Raw genomic sequence first — 19,345 nt, forward strand, 5'->3', positions numbered from 1 at the left:
AGAGAACAAAGAAAACAAATACGCGATAACTGAGAGAACTTAAGAGACGCGATCATTGAGAGAACTAAACACTGAGAGAACTTAGAGAACTTATGCCGCGATAACTGAGAGAACTTAACACTGATAGAACAAAGAAAACTTATACGCGATAACTGAGAGAACTTAAGACGCGATCATTGAGAGAATTAAACACTGAGAGAACTTAGAGAACTTATACGCGATCACTGAGAGAACTAACACTGAGAGAACAAAGAAAACTTATACGCGACCACTGAGAGAACTAACAATAAGAGAACATAATGAACTTATACACGATTATTGAGAGAAATTAGGTTACACTTAGTTAGAACTTAACACCCATCACAGAGACAATTACACACGCGGTCCAATAAGAGTACTTACACTGAAAGAACTTAGCTTACTTATACGCGATACTGAGAGAACTTAAGACACGATCATTGAGAGAACTAACACTGAGAGACTTAGAGAACTTATATCGCGATCACTGAGAGAACTTAACACTGAGAGAATAAGAAAACTTATACCCGACCACTGAGAGAACAGAACAATAAGAGAACATATGAACTTATACACGATTATTGAGAGAAATTAGTTACAACTTAGTTAGAACTTAACAACGCGATCACAAGACAAATTAACACGCGTCAATGAGAGAACTTAACATTGAGAGAACTTAGCTTACTTATACGCGATAACTGAGAGAACTTAAGACGCGATCATTAGAGAACTAAACGCACTGAGAAACAAAGAAAACTTATACGCGACCACTGAGAGAACTGAACAATCAGAGAACATACTGAACTTATACGCGATTATTGAGAGAAATTAGGTTACACTTAGTTAGAATTTAACACGCATCACAGAGACAAATTAACACACGCGTCAATGAGAGAACTTAACACTGAGAGAACAAAGAAACTTATACGCGACCACTGAGAGAGCTTAAACAATGAGAGAACTTAGAGAGAACTTATATGCTATAATTGAGAAAAATTAGGTAACAACTTAATTAGAATTTAACACGCGATCACAGAGCAATTAAACGCTCAATGAGAAACTTAACACTGAAGAACTTAGCCATTATACGTGATAACTGAGAGAACTTAAGACGCGTCATTGAGAGAACTTAACACTGAGAGAATTAGAGACTTGTAAACTTAATTACTGAGGAAGAACTTAAGACCGATCATTGAGAGAACTAAACACTGAGAGAACTTAGAGAACTTATACGCGATCACTGAGAGAACTTAACACATAGAGAATAAAGAAAAAACTTATACGCGACACCACTGAGAGAATTGAACAATAGAGAACCTAATGAACTGACTCACTGATTATTGAAGAAATTAGGTTCAACTTAGAATTTAACACGCGATCACAGAGACAAATTAACACGCGGTCCAATGAGAGAACTTAACACTGAGAGAACTTAGCTTACTTATACGCAATAACTGAGAGAACTTAAGACGCGATCATTGACAGAACTTAACACTGAGAGAACTTTGAGAACTTATAACGCGATAACTGAAGAGAACTTAACAACTGAGAGAACAAAGAAAACTTATACTCGATACTGAGAGAACTTAAGACGCGATCATTGAGAGAATTAAAAACACTGAGAGAACTTAGAGAACTTATACGCGATCACTGATAAAACTTAACATTGAGAGAACAAAGAAAACTTATACGCGACCACTGAGAGAACTGAACAATAAGAGAACATAATGAACTTATACAACGATTATTGAGAGAAATGAGGTTACACTTAGTTAGAACTTAACAACACGCGATCACAAAGAAAAATTAAAACGCGGTCAATAAAAAAACCTAACACTAAGAGACTTAACTTACTTATACGCGATAATGGGGGAACTTATGACGCGATCATTTAGAGAACTAAACACTGAAAGAACTTAGAGAACTTATACGCGATCACTGAGAGAACTTAACACTGAGAGAAGAAAGAAAACTTATACGCGACCACTGAGAGAACAGAACAATAAGAGAACATAATGAACTTATAACACGATTATTGAGAGAAATTAGGTTACAAACTTAGTTAGAACTTAACACGCGATCACAGAGACAATTAACACGCTGTCAATGAGAGAACTTAACATTGAGAGAACTTAGCTTACTTATACGCGATAACTGAGAGAACTTAAGATGCGATCATTGAGAGAACTTAACACTGAGAGAACTTAGAGAACTTATACACTATCACTGAGAGAACTTTATACTGAGAGAACAAAGAAAACTTATACGCGAACACTGAGAGAATTGAACAATGAGAGAACATAATGAACTTATACGCTATTAGTGAGAGAATTAGGTTACAACTTAGTTAAACTTAACACGCAATCACAGAGACAAATTAACACGCGGTCAATAAGAGAACTTAACACTGAGAGAACTTAGCTTACTTATATGCGATTACTGAGAAAACTTAAGACGCGATCATTGAGAGAACTAAACACTGAGAGAACTTAGAGAACTTATACGCGATCACTGAGAGAACTTAACACTGAGAGAATAAAGAAAACTTATACGCGACCACTGAGAGAACTGAACAATAAGAGAACATAATGACTTACACGTGATTATTGAGAGAAATTAGGTTACAAACTTAGTTAGAATTTAACAACGCGATCACAGAGACAAAATTAACACCGGTCAATGAGAGAACTTAACACTGAGTGAACTTAGCTTACTTATACGCGATAACTGAGAGAACTTAAGACGCGATCATTGACAGAACTTAACACTGAGAGAACTTTGAGAACTTATGCGCGATAAACTGAGAGAACTTAACACTGAGAGACAAAGAAAACTATAACGCGATAACTGAGAGAACTTAAGACGCGATCATTGAGAGAATTAAACACTGAAAGAACTTAGAGAACTTATACGCGATCACTGACAGAACTAAACACTGAGAGAACATAGAAAACTTATACGCGACCACTGAGAGAACTGAACAATGAGAGAACATAATGAACTTATACGCGATTATTGAGAGAAATTAGGTTACAACTTAGTTAGAATTTAACACGCGATCACAGAGACAAATTAACACGCGGTCAATAAGAGAACTTAACACTGAGAAAACTTAGCTTACTTATACGCGATAACTGAGAGAACTTAAGACGCGATCATTGATAGAACTTAACACTGAGAAAACTTTGAGAACTTATACGCGATAACTGAGAGAACTTAACACTGAGAGAACAAAGAAAACTTATACGCGATAACTGAGAGAACTTAAGACGCCATCATTGAGAGAATTAAACACTGAGAGAACTTAGAGAACTTATACGCGATCACTGAGAGAACTTAACACTGAGAGAACATAGAAAACTTATACGCGACCACTGAGAGAACTGAACAATGAGAGAACATAATGAACTTATACGCGATTATTGAGAGAAATTAGGTTACAACTTAGTTAGAACTTAACACGCAATCACAGAGACAAATTAACACGCGGTCAATGAGAGAACTTAACACTGAGAGAACAAAGAAAACTTATACGCGACCACTGAGAGAACTTAAGACGCGATCATTGAGAGAACTAAACACTGAGGGAACTTAGATAACTTATACGCGATCACTGAGAGAACTTAACACTGAGAAACAAAGAAAACTTATACGCAACCACTGAGAGAACTGAACAATGAGAGAACATAATGAACTTATACACGATTATTGAGAGAAATTAGGTTACAACTTAGTTAGAACTTAACACGCGATCACAGAGACAAATTAACACGCGGTCAATGAAAAACCTAACACTAAGAGAACTTAACTTACTTATACGCGATAATGGGGGAACTTATGACGCGATCATTGAGAGAACTAAACACTGAAAGAACTTAGAGAACTTATACGCGATCACTGAGAGAACTTAACACTGAGAGAATAAAGAAAACTTATACGCGACCACTGAGAGAACAGAACAATAAGAGAACATAATGAACTTATACGCGATTATTGAGAGAAATTAGGTTACAACTTAGTTGGAACTTAACACGCGATCACAGAGACAAATTAACACGCGGTCAATGAGAGAACTTAACATAGAGAGAACTTAGCTTACTTATACGCGATCACTGAGAGAACTTAAGACACGATCATTGAGAGAATTAAATACTGAAAGAACTTAGAGAACTTATACGCGATCACTGAGAGAACTAAACACTGAGAGAACAAAGAAATTTATACGCGACCACTGAGAGAACTGAACAATGAGAGAACATAATGACTTTATACGTGATTATTGAGAGAAATTAGGTTACAACTTAGTTAGAATTTAACACGCGATCACAGAGACAAATTAACACGCGGTCAATAAGAGAACTTAACACTGAGAGAACTTAGCTTACTTATACGCTATTACTGAGAGAACTTAAGACGCGATCATTGAGAGAACTAAACACTGAGAGAACTTAGAGAGCTTATACGCGATCACTGAGAGAACTTAACACTGAGAGAATAAAGAAAACTTATACGCAACCACTGAGAGAACTGAACAATAAGAGAACATAATGAACTTTCACGTGATTATTGAGAGAAATTAGGTTACAACTTAGTTAGAATTTAACACGCGATCACAGAGACAAATAAACACGCGGTCAATGAGAGAACTTAACACTGAGTGAACTTAGCTTACTTATACGCGATAACTGAGAGAACTTAAGACGCGATCATTGACAGAACTTAACACTGAGAGAACTTTGAGAACTTATGCGCGATAACTGAGAGAACTTAACACTGAGAGAACAAAGAAAACTTATACGCGATAACTGAGAGAACTTAAGACGCGATCATTGAGAGAATTAAACACTGAGAGAACTTAGAGAACTTATACGCGATCACTGAGAGAACTTAACACTGAGAGAACAAAGAAAACTTATACGCGACCACTGAGAGAACTAAACAATAAGAGAACATAATGAACTTATACACGATTATTGAGAGAAATTAGGTTACAACTTAGTTAGAACTTAACACGCGATCACAGAGACAAATTAACACGCGGTCAATGAGAGAACTTAACATTGAGAGAACTTAGCTTACTTATACGCGATAACTGAAAGAACTTAAGACGCGATCATTGAGAAAACTTAACACTGAGAGAACTTAGAGAACTTATACGCTATCACTGAGAGAACTTAACACTGAGAGAACAAAGAAAACTTATACGCGACCACTGAGAGAACTGAACAATAAGAGAACATAATGAACTTATACGCAATTATTGAGAGAAATTAGGTTACAACTTAGTTAGAACTTAACACGCGATCACAGAGACAAATTAACACGCGGTCAATAAGAGAACTTAACACTGAGAGAACTAAGCTTACTTATACGCGATAACTGAGAGAACTTAAGACGCGATTATTGAGAGAACTAAACACTGAGAGAACTTATACGCGATCACTGAGAGAACTTAACACTGAGAGAACAAAGAAAACTTATACGCGACCACTGAGAGAACTGAACAATTAGAGAACATAATGAACTTATACGCGATTATTGAGAGAAATTAGGTTACAACTTAGTTAGAACTTAACACGCAATCACAGAGACAAATTAACACGCGGTCAATGAGAGAACTTAACACTGAGAGAACTTAGCTTACTTATACGCGATAACTGAGAGAACTTAAGACGCGATCATTGACAGAACTTAACACTGAGAGAACTTTGAGAACTTATACGCGATAACTGAGAGAACTTAACACTGAGAGAACAAAGAAAACTAATACGCGATAACTGAGAGAACTTAAGACGCGATCATTGAGAGAATTAAACACTGAGAGAACTTAGAGAACTTATACGCGATCACTGAGAGAACTAAACACTGAGAGAACAAAAAAAACTTATACGCGACCACTGAGAGAACTGAACAATAAGAGAACATAATGAACTTATACACGATTATTGCGAGAAATGAGGTTACAACTTAGTTAGAACATAACACGCGATCACAAAGAAAAATTAAAACGCGGTCAATGAAAAACCTAACACTAAGAGAACTTAACTTACTTATACGCGATAATGGGGGAACTTATGACACGATCATTGAGAGAACTAAACACTGAAAGAACTTAGAGAACTTATACGCGATCACTGAGAGAACTTAACACTGAGAGAATAAAGAAAACTTATACGCGACCACTGAGAGAACAGAACAATAAGAGAACATAATGAACTTATACACGATTATTGAGAGAAATAAGGTTACAACTTAGTTGGAACTTAACACGCGATCACAGAGACAAATTAACACGCGGTCAATGAGAGAACTTAACATAGAGAGAACTTAGCTTACTTATACGAGATCACTGAGAGAACTTAAAACACGATCATTGAGAGAATTAAACACTGAAAGAACTTAGAGAACTTATACGCGATCACTGAGAGAACTAAACACTGAAAGAATAAAGAAATTTATACGCGACCACTGAGAGAACTGAACAATGAGAGAACATAATGACTTTATACGTGATTATTGAGAGAAATTAGGTTACAACTTAGTTAGAATTTAACACGCGATCACAGAGACAAATTAACACGCGGTCAATAAGAGAACTTAACACTGAGAGAACTTAGCTTACTTATACGCGATTACTGAGAGAACTTAAGACGCGATCATTGAGAGAACTAAACACTGAGAGAACTTAGAGAGCTTATACGCGATCACTGAGAGAACTTAACACTGAGAGAATAAAGAAAACTTATACGCAACCACTGAGAGAACTGAACAATAAGAGAACATAATGAACTTATACGTGATTATTGAGAGAAATTAGGTTACAACTTAGTTAGAATTTAACACGCGATCACAGAGACAAATAAACACACGGTCAATGAGAGAACTTAACACTGAGTGAACTTAGCTTACTTATACGCGATAACTGAGAGAACTTAAGACGCGATCATTGACAGAACTTAACACTGAGAGAACTTTGAGAACTTATGCGCGATAACTGAGAGAACTTAACACTGAGAGAACAAAGAAAACTTATACGCGATAACTGAGAGAACTTAAGACGCGATCATTGAGAGAATTAAACACTGAGAGAACTGAGAACTTATACGCGATCACTGAGAGAACTTAACACTGAGAGAACAAAGAAAACTTATACGCGACCACTGAGAGAACTAAACAATAAGAGAACATAATGAACTTATACACGATTATTGAGAGAAATTAGGTTACAACTTAGTTAGAACTTAACACGCGATCACAGAGACAAATTAACACGCGGTCAATGAGAGAACTTAACATTGAGAGAACTTAGCTTACTTATACGCGATAACTGAGAGAACTTAAGACGCGATCATTGAGAGAACTTAACACTGAGAGAACTTAGAGAACTTATACGCTATCACTGAGAGAACTTAACACTGAGAGAACAAAGAAAACTTATACGCGACCACTGAGAGAACTGAACAATAAGAGAACATAATGAACTTATACGCAATTATTGAGAGAAATTAGGTTACAACTTAGTTAGAACTTAACACGTGATCACAGAGACAAATTAACACGCGGTCAATAAGAGAACTTAACACTGAGAGAACTAAGCTTACTTATAAGCGATAACTGAGAGAACTTAAGACGCGATCATTGAGAGAACTAAACACTGAGAGAACTTATACGCGATCACTGAGAGAACTTAACACTGAGAGAATAAAGAAAACTTATACGCGACCACTGAGAGAACTGAACAATGAGAGAACATAATGAACTTATACGCGATTATTGAGAGAAATTAGGTTACAACTTAGTTAGAACTTAACACGCAATCACAGAGACAAATTAACACGCGGTCAATGAGAGAACTTAACACTGAGAGAACTAAGCTTACTTATACGCAATAACTGAGAGAACTTAAGACGCGATCATTGACAGAACTTAACACTGAGAGAACTTAGAGAACTTATACGCTATCACTTTGAGAACTTAACACTGAGAGAACAAAGAAAACTTATACGCGACCACTGAGAGAACTGAACAATGAGAGAACATAATGAACTTATACGCGATTATTGAGAGAAATTAGGTTACAACTTAGTTAGAACTTAACACGCAATCACAGAGACAAATTAACACGCGGTCAATGAGAGAACTTAACACTGAGAGAACAAAGAAAACTTATACGTGACCACTGAGAGAGCTTAACAATGAGAGAACATAGAGAACTTATATGCGATAATTGAGAAAAATTAGGTAATAACTTAATTAGAATTTAACACGCGATCACAGAGACAAATTAACACGCGGTCAATGAGAGAACTTAACACTGAGAGAACTTAGCACACTTATACGTGATAACTGAGAGAACTTAAGATGCGATCATTGAGAGAACTTAACACTGAGAGAAATTAGAGAACTTGTACGTAATTACTGAGAGAAATTAAGACACGATCATTGAGAGAACTTAACACGCAATCGCAGAGAGAAATTAACACGCTGTCAATTAGAGAACTTAACATTGAGGGAAATTAAAGAACTTATACGCGATAACTGAGAGAAATTAAGACGCGATCATTGAGAGAAAATAACAAACAATCACTGCAAAAACAAACACTGAGAGAACAAAGAGAACTTATACGCGATCACTGAGAAAAATTAAAATGCCATCATTGACAGAACTTAACACTGACAGAACAGAAAGAACTTATACGCAATTACTGAGAGAAAATAAGACGCGATCAGTGAGAAAAATTAAAACGCTATTATTGAGAGAACTTAACACTGAGAGAACTTAGAGCACTTATACGCAATAACTGGGAGAACCTAAGACCCCCCAAATACCCCCAAAAAGACCCAAAATACCCATAATACTCTAACCTAACCCTAACCTAACCCTAATCTGCCAAAAATATGAGTATTTGGGTATTTTGAGCGAATTTGGGTGTATTTGGGTGAATTTCAGATTTTTTTGGGTGTTTTGGGGTAAATCATGTTGTGCACTTAACACTGAGAGAAAAAAAAGAACATATACGCGATCTCTAGGAGAAATTAAGACACGAACACTGAGAGAACTTAACACTGAGAGAACATAGAGCACTTATACGCGATATCTGAGAGAACTTATGACATGATCATTGAGAGAACTAAACATTGAGAGAACATAATGAACTTATACGCGATTATTGAGAGAAATTAGGTTACAACTTAGTTAGAATTTAACACGCGATCACAGAGACAAATTAACACGCAGTCAATGAGAGAACTTAACACTGAGGGAACTTAGCTTACTTATAAGCGATAACTGAGAGAACTTAAGACACGATCATTGAGAGAATTAAACACTGAGAGAACTTAGAGAACTTATACGCGATCACTGAGAGAACTAAACACTGAGAGAACAAAGAAAACTTATAGGCGACCACTGAGAGAACTGAACAATGAGAGAACATAATGAACTTATACGCGATTATTGAGAGAAATTAGGTTACAACTTAGTTAGAATTTAACACGCGATCACAGAGAAAAATTAACACGCGGTCAATAAGAGAACTTAACACTGAGAGAACTAAGCTTACTTATACGCGATAACTGAGAGAACTTAAGACGCGATCATTGAGAGAACTAAACACTGAGAGAACTTATACGCGATCACTGAGAGAACTTAACACTGAGAGAACAAAGAAAACTTATACGCGACCACTGAGAGAACTGAACAATGAGAAAACATAATGAACTTATACGCGATTATTGAGAGAAATTAGGTTACAACTTAGTTAGAACTTAACACGCAATCACAGAGACAAATTAACACGCGGTCAATGAGAGAACTTAACACTGAGAGAACTTAGCTTACTTATACGCGATAACTGAGAGAACTTAAGACCCGATCATTGACAGAACTTAACACTGAGAGAACTTTGAGAACTTATACGCGATAACTGAGAGAACTTAACACTGAGAGAACAAAGAAAACTTATACGCGATAACTGAGAGAACTTAAGACGCAATCATTGAGAGAATTAAACACTGAGAGAACTTAGAGAACTTATACGCGATCACTGAGAGAACATAACACTGAGAGAATAAAGAAAACTTATACGCGACCACTGAGAGAACTGAACAATAAGAGAACATAATGAACTTACACGTGATTATTGAGAGAAATTAGGTTACAACTTAGTTAGAATTTAACATGCGATCACAGAGACAAATTAACACGTGGTCAATGAGAGAACTTAACACTGAGTGAACTTAGCTTACTTATACGCGATAACTGAGAGAACTTAAGAAGCGATCATTGAGAGAACTAAACACTGAGAGAACTTAGATAACTTATACGCGATCACTGAGAGAACTTAACACTGAGAAACAAAGAAAACTTATACGCAACCACCGAGAGAACTGAACAATGAGAGAACATAATGAACTTATACACGATTATTGAGAGAAATTAGGTAACAACTTAGTTAGAACTTAACACGCGATCACAAAGAAAAATTAACACGCGGTCAATGAAAAACCTAACACTAAAAGAACTTAACTTACTTATACGCGATTAATGGGGGAACTTATGACGCGATCATTGAGAGAACTAAACACTGAAAGAACTTAGAGAACTTATACGCCATCACTGAGAGAACTTAACACTGAGAGAATAAAGAAAACTTATACGCGACCACTGAGAGAACAGAACAATAAGAGAACATAATGAACTTATACACGATTATTGAGAGAAATTAGGTTACAACTTAGTTGGAACTTAACACGCAATCACAGAGACAAATTAACACGCGGTCAATGAGAGAACTTAACATTGAGAGAACTTAGCTTACTTATACACAATAACTGAGAGAACTTAAGACACGATCATTGAGAGAATTAAACACTGAGAGAACTTAGAGAACTTATACGCGATCACTGAGAGAACTTAACACTAAGAGAACAAAGAAAACTTATACGCGACCAATGAGAGAACTGAACAATCAGAGAACATAATGAACTTATACGCGATTATTGAGAGAAATTAGGTTACAACTTAGTTAGAATTTAACACGCGATCACAGAGACAAATTAACACGCGGTCAATAAGAGAACTTAACACTGAGAGAACTTAGCTTACTTATACGCGATTACTGAGAGAACTTAAGTCGCGATCATTGAGAGAACTAAACACTGAGAGAACTTAGAGAACTTATACGCGATCACTGAGAAAACTTAACACTGAGAGAACAAAGAAAACTTATACGCGACCACTGAGAGAACTGAACAATAAGAGAACATAATGAACTTACACGTGATTATTGAGAGAAATTAGGTTACAACTTAGTTAGAATTTAACACGCAATCACAGAGACAAATTAACACGCGGTCAATGAGAGAACTTAACACTGAGAGAACTTAGCTTACTTATACACGATAACTGAGAGAACTTAAGACGCGATCATTGACAGAACTTAACACTGAGAGAACTTTGAGAACTTATACGCGATAACTGAGAGAACTTAACACTGAGAGAACAAAGAAAACTTATACGCGATAACTGAGAGAACTTAAGACGCAATCATTGAGAGAATTAAACACTGAGAGAACTTAGAGAACTTATACGCGATCACTGAGAGAACATAACACTGAGAGAATAAAGAAAACTTATACGCGACCACTGAGAGAACTGAACAATAAGAGAACATAATGAACTTACACGTGATTATTGAGAGAAATTAGGTTACAACTTAGTTAGAATTTAACATGCGATCACAGAGACAAATTAACACGTGGTCAATGAGAGAACTTAACACTGAGTGAACTTAGCTTACTTATACGCGATAACTGAGAGAACTTAAGAAGCGATCATTGAGAGAACTAAACACTGAGAGAACTTAGATAACTTATACGCGATCACTGAGAGAACTTAACACTGAGAAACAAAGAAAACTTATACGCAACCACCGAGAGAACTGAACAATGAGAGAACATAATGAACTTATACACGATTATTGAGAGAAATTAGGTAACAACTTAGTTAGAACTTAACACGCGATCACAGAAGAAAAATTAACACGCGGTCAATGAAAAACCTAACACTGAAAGAACTTAACTTACTTATACGCGATTAATGGGGGAACTTATGACGCGATCATTGAGAGAACTAAACACTGAAAGAACTTAGAGAACTTATACGCCATCACTGAGAGAACTTAACACTGAGAGAATAAAGAAAACTTATACGCGACCACTGAGAGAACAGAACAATAAGAGAACATAATGAACTTATACACGATTATTGAGAGAAATTAGGTTACAACTTAGTTGGAACTTAACACGCAATCACAGAGACAAATTAACACGCGGTCAATGAGAGAACTTAACATTGAGAGAACTTAGCTTACTTATACACGATAACTGAGAGAACTTAAGACACGATCATTGAGAGAATTAAACACTGAGAGAACTTAGAGAACTTATACGCGATCACTGAGAGAACTTAACACTAAGAGAACAAAGAAAACTTATACGCGACCAATGAGAGAACTGAACAATCAGAGAACATAATGAACTTATACGCGATTATTGAGAGAAATTAGGTTACAACTTAGTTAGAATTTAACACGCGATCACAGAGACAAATTAACACGCGGTCAATAAGAGAACTTAACACTGAGAGAACTTAGCTTACTTATACGCGATTACTGAGAGAACTTAAGTCGCGATCATTGAGAGAACTAAACACTGAGAGAACTTAGAGAACTTATACGCGATCACTGAGAAAACTTAACACTGAGAGAACAAAGAAAACTTATACGCGACCACTGAGAGAACTGAACAATAAGAGAACATAATGAACTTACACGTGATTATTGAGAGAAATTAGGTTACAACTTAGTTAGAATTTAACACGCGATCACAGAGACAAATTAACACGCGGTCAATGAGAGAACTTAACACTGAGAGAACTTAGCTTACTTATACGCGATTATTGAGAGAACTTAAGACGCGATCATTGACAGAACTTAACACTGAGAGAACTTTGAGAACTTATACGCGATAACTGAGAGAACTTAACACTGAGAGAACAAAGAAAACTTATACGCGATAACTGAGAGAACTTAAGACGTGATCAGTGAGAGATTTAAACACTGAGAGAACTTATACGCGATCACTGAGAGAACTTAAAACTGAGAGAACAAAGAAAACTTATACGCGACCACTGAGAGAACTGAACAACGAGAGAACATAATGAACTTATACGCGATTATTGAGAGAAATTAGGTTACAACTTAGTTAGAATTTAACACGCGATCACAGAGACAAATTAACACGCGGTCAATGAGAGAACTTAACACTGAGAGAACTTAGCTTACTTATACGCGATAACTGAGAGAACTTAAGACACGATCATTGAGAGAATTAAACACTGAGAGAACTTAGAGAACTTATACGCGATCACTGAGAGAACTAAACACTGAAAGAACAAAGAAAACTTATATGCGACCACTGAGAGAACTGAACAATGAGAGAACATAATGAACTTATACGCGATTATTGAGAGAAATTAGGTTACAACTTAGTTAGAATTTAACACGCGATCACAGAGACAAATTAACACGCGGTCAATAAGAGAACTTAACACTGAGAGAACTTAGCTTACTTATACGCGATTACTGAGAGAACTTAAGACGCGATCATTGAGAGAACTAAACACTGAGAGAACTTCAAGAACTTATACGCGATCACTGAGAGAACTTAACACTGAGAGAATAAAGAAAACTTATACGCGACCACTGAGAGAACTGAAAAATAAGAGAACATAATAAACTTACAAGTGATAATTGAGAGAAATTAGGTTACAACTTAGAATTTAACACGCGATCACAGAGACAAATTAACACGCGGTCAATAAGAGAACTTAACACTGAGAGAACTTAGCTTACTTATACACGATTACTGAGAGAACTTAAGACGCGATCATTGAGAGAACTAAACACTGAGAGAACTTATACGCGATCACTGAGAGAACTTAACACTGAGAGAATAAAGAAAACTTATACGCGACCACTGAGAGAACTGAACAATGAGAAAACATAATGAGCTTATACGCGATTATTGAGAGAAATTAGGTTACAACTTAGTTAGAACTTAACACGCAATCACAGAGACAAATTAACACGCGGTCAATGAGAGAACTTATAACTGAGAGAACTTAGCTTACTTATACGCGATAACTGAGAGAACTTAAGACGCGATCATTGACAGAACTTAACACTGAGAGAACTTTGAGAACTTATACGCGATAACTGAGAGAACTTAACACTGAGAGAACAAAGAAAACTTATACGCGATAACTGAGAGAACTTAAGACGCGATCATTGAGAGAATTAAACACTGAGAGAACTTAGAGAACTTATACGCTATCACTGAGAGAACTTAACACTGAGAGAACAAAGAAAACTTATACGCGACCACTGAGAGAACTGAACAATGAGAGAACATAATGAACTTATACGCGATTATTGAGAGAAATTAGGTTACAACTTAGTTAGAATTTAACACGCGATCACAGAGACAAATTAACACGCGGTCAATAAGAGAACTTAACACTGAGAGAACTTAGCTTACTTATACACGATTACTGAGAGAACTTAAGACGCGATCATTGAGAGAACTAAACACTGAGAGAACTTATACGCGATCACTGAGAGAACTTAACACTGAGAGAATAAAGAAAACTTATACGCGACCACTGAGAGAACTGAACAATGAGAAAACATAATGAGCTTATACGCGATTATTGAGAGAAATTAGGTTACAACTTAGTTAGAACTTAACACGCAATCACAGAGACAAATTAACACGCGGTCAATGAGAGAACTTATAACTGAGAGAACTTAGCTTACTTATACGCGATAACTGAGAGAACTTAAGACGCGATCATTGACAGAACTTAACACTGAGAGAACTTTGAGAACTTATACGCGATAACTGAGAGAACTTAACACTGAGAGAACAAAGAAAACTTATACGCGATAACTGAGAGAACTTAAGACGCGATCATTGAGAGAATTAAACACTGAGAGAACTTAGAGAACTTATACGCGATCACTGAGAGAACTAAACACTGAGAGAACAAAGAAAACTTATACGCGACCACTGAGAGAACTGAACAATGAGAGAACATAATGAACTTATACGCGATTATTGAGAGAAATTAGGTTACAACTTAGTTAGAATTTAACACGCGATCACAGAGACAAATTAACACACGGTCAATGAGAGAACTTAACACTGAGAGAACTAAGCTTACTTATACGCAATAACTGAGGAACTTAAGACGCGATCATTGACAGAACTTAACACTGAGAGAACTTTGAGAACTTATACGCGATAACTGAGAGAACTTAACACTGAGAGAACAAAGAAAACTTATACGCGTTAACTGAGAGAACTTAAGACGCGATCATTGAGAGAATTAAACACTGAGAGAACTTAGAGAACTTATATGCGATCACTGAGAGAACTGAACATTGAGAGAACAAAGAAAACTTATACGCGACCACTGAGAGAACTGAACAATAAGAGAACATAATGAACTTATACACGATTATTGAGAGAAATGAGGTTACAACTTAGTTAGAACTTAACACGCGATCACAAAGAAAAATTAAAACGCGGTCAATGAAAAACCTAACACTAAGAGAACTTAACTTACTTATACGCGATAATGGGGAAACTTATGACGCGATCATTGAGAGAACTAAACACTGAAAGAACTTAGAGAACTTATACGTGATCACTGAGAGAACTTAACACTGAGAGAATAAAGAAAACTTATACGCGACCACTGAGAGAACAGAACAATAAGAGAACATAATGAACTTATACACGATTATTGAGAGAAATTAGGTTACAGCTTAGTTAGAACTTAACACGCGATCACAGAGACAAATTAACACGCGGTCAATGAGAGAACTTAACATTGAGAGAACTAAGCTTACTTATAAGCGATAACTGAGAGAACTTAAGACGCGATCATTGAGAGAACTTAACACTGAGAGAACTTAGAGAACTTATACGCTATCACTGAGAGAACTTAACACTGAGAGAACAAAGAAAACTTATAGGCGACCACTGAGAGAACTGAACAATGAGAGAACATAATGAACTTATACGCGATTATTGAGAGAAATTAGGTTACAACTTAGTTAGAACTTAACACGCAATCACAGAGACAAATTAACATGCGGTCAATGAGAGAACTTAACACTGAGAGAACAAAGAAAATTTATACGCGACCACTGAGAGAGCTTAACAATGAGAGAACATAGAGAACTTATATGCGATAATTGAGAAAAATTAGGTAATAACTTAATTAGAATTTAACACGCGATCACAGAGACAAATTAACACGCGGTCAATGAGAGAACTTAACACTGAGAGAACTTAGCGCACTTATACGTGATAACTGAGAGAACTTAAGACGCGATCATTGAGAGAACTTAACACTGAGAGAAATTAGAGAACTTGTACGTAATTATTGAGAGAAATTAAAACACGATCATTGAGAGAACTTAACACGCAATCGCAGAGAGAAATTAACACGCTGTCAATAAGAGAACTTAACACTGAGAGAAATTAAAGAACTTATACGCGATAACTGAGAGAAATTAAGACGCGATCATTGAGAGAAAATAACAAACAATCACTGCGAAAACAAACACTGAGAGAACATAGAGAACTTATACGCGATCACTGAGAAAAATTAAAATGCCATCATTGACAGAACTTAACACTGACAGAACAGAAAGAACTTATACGCGATTACTGAGAGAAAATAAGACGCGATCAGTGAGAAAAATTAAAACGCTATTATTGAGAGAACTTAACACTGAGAGAACTTAGAGCACTTATACGCGATAACTGGGAGAACCCAAGACCCCCCAAATACCCCCAAAAAGACCCAAAATACCCATAATACTCTAACCTAACCCTAACCTAACCCTAACCTGCCAAAATTATGAGTATTTGGGTATTTTAAGCGAATTTGGGTGTATTTGGGTGCATTTCAGATTTTTTTGGGTGTTTTGGGGTAAATCATATTGCGCACTTAACATTGAGAGAAAAAAAAGAACATATACGCGATCACTAAGAGAAATTAAGACACGAACACTGAGAGAACTTAACACTGAGAGAACATAGAGCACTTATACGCGATATCTGAGAGAACTTATGACATGATCATTGAGAGAACTAAACATTGAGAGAACATAATGAACATATACGCGATTATTGAGAGAAATTAGGTTTCTACTTAGTTAGAATTTAACACGCCATCACAGAGACAAATTAACACGCAGTCAATGAGAGAACTTAACACTGAGGGAACTTAGCTTACTTATACGCGATAACTGAGAGAACTTAAGACACGATCATTGAGAGAATTAAACACTGAGAGAACTTAGAGAACTTATACGCTATCACTGAGAGAACTAAACACTGAGAGAACAAAGAAAACTTATACGCGACCACTGAGAGAACTGAACAATGAGAGAACATAATGAACTTATACGCGATTATTAAGAGAAATTAGGTTACAACTTAGTTAGAATTTAACACGCGATCACAGAGACAAATTAACACGCGGTCAATGAGAGAACTTAACACTGAGAGAACTAAGCTTACTTATACGCGATTACTGAGAGAACTTAAGACGCGATCATTGCGAGAACTAAACACTGAGAGAACTTCAAGAACTTATACGCGATCACTGAGAGAACTAAACACTGAGAGAACAAAGAAAACTTATATGCGACCACTGAGAGAACTGAACAATGAGAGAACATAATGAACTTATACGCGATTATTGAGAGAAATTAGGTTACAACTTAGTTAGAATTTAACACGCGATCACAGAGACAAATTAACACGCGGTCAATAAGAGAACTTAACACTGAGAGAACTTAGCTTACTTATACGCGATTACTGAGAGAACTTAAGACGCGATCATTGAGAAAACTAAACACTGAGAGAACTTCAAGAACTTATACGCGATCACTGAGAGAACTTAACACTGAGAGAATAAAGAAAACTTATACGCGACCACTGAGAGAACTGAACAATAAGAGAACATAATGAACTTACATGTGATTATTGAGAGAAATTAGGTTACAACTTAGAATTTAACACGCGATCACAGAGACAAATTAACACGCGGTCAATGAGAGAACTTAACACTGAGAGAAGTTAGCTTACTTATACGCGATAACTGAGAGAACTTAAGACGCGATCATTGACAGAACTTAACACTGAGAGAACTTTGAGAACTTATACGCGATCACTGAGAGAACTTAACACTGAGAGAACAAAGAAAACTTATACGCGATAACTGAGAGAACTTAAGACGCGATCATTGAGAAAATTCAACACTGAGAGAACTTAGAGAACTTATACGCAATCACTGAGAGAACTAAACACTGAGAGAACAAAGAAAACTTATACGCGACCACTAAGAGAACTGAACAATGAGAGAACATAATGACTTTATACGCGATTATTGAGAGAAATTAGGTTACAACTTAGTTAGAATTTAACACTCGATCACAGAGACAAATTAACACGCGGTCAATAAGAGAACTTAACACTGAGAGAACTTAGCTTACTTTTACGCAATTACTGAGAGAACTTAAGACGCGATCATTGAGAGAACTAAACACTAAGAGAACTTAGAGAACTTATACGCGATCACTGAGAGAACTTAACACTGAGAGAATAAAAAAAACTTATACGCAACCACTGAGAGAACTGAACAATAAGAGAACATAATGAATTTACACGTGATTATTGAGAGAAATTAGGTTACAACTTAGTTAGAATTTAACACGCGATCACAGAGACAAAAAAACACGCGGTCAATGGGAGAACTTAACACTGAGTGAACTTAGCTTACTTATAAGCGATAACTGAGAGAACTTAAGACGCGATCATTGACAGAACTTAACACTGAGAGAACTTTGAGAACTTATGTGCGATAACTGAGAGAACTTAACACTGAGAGAACAAAGAAAACTTATACGCGATAACTGAGAGAACTTAAGACGCGATTATTGAGAGAATTAAACACTGAGAGAACTTAGAGAACTTATACGCGATCACTGAGAGAACTTAACACTGAGAGAACAAAGAAAACTTACACGCGACCACTGAGAGAACTAAACAATAAGAGAACATAATGAACTTATACATGATTATTGAGAGAAATGAGGTTACAACTTAGTTAGAACTTAACACGCGATCACAGAGACAAATTAACACGCGGTCAATGAGAGAACTTAACACTGAGAGAACTAAG

The 19,345-nt window shown here is 36.2% G+C and overlaps 1 long non-coding RNA gene across 1 annotated transcript; it reads right to left on the reverse strand.

The window, feature by feature from the left end:
- Positions 1–8,016: 8,016 nt before the first annotated feature.
- LOC127862309 (uncharacterized) lies at positions 8,017–17,260 on the reverse strand. The gene is made up of 2 exons (XR_008040544.1): positions 16,982–17,260; positions 8,017–8,883 (listed from the first exon to the last, which is right to left on the reverse strand). It is a non-coding gene; the product is annotated as an uncharacterized LOC127862309 (long non-coding RNA).
- Between the last annotated feature and the right edge of the window lie 2,085 nt (positions 17,261–19,345).

This window comes from Dreissena polymorpha, chromosome 16, assembly GCF_020536995.1.
Source record: "Dreissena polymorpha isolate Duluth1 chromosome 16, UMN_Dpol_1.0, whole genome shotgun sequence".
NCBI lineage: Eukaryota > Metazoa > Mollusca > Bivalvia > Myida > Dreissenidae > Dreissena > Dreissena polymorpha.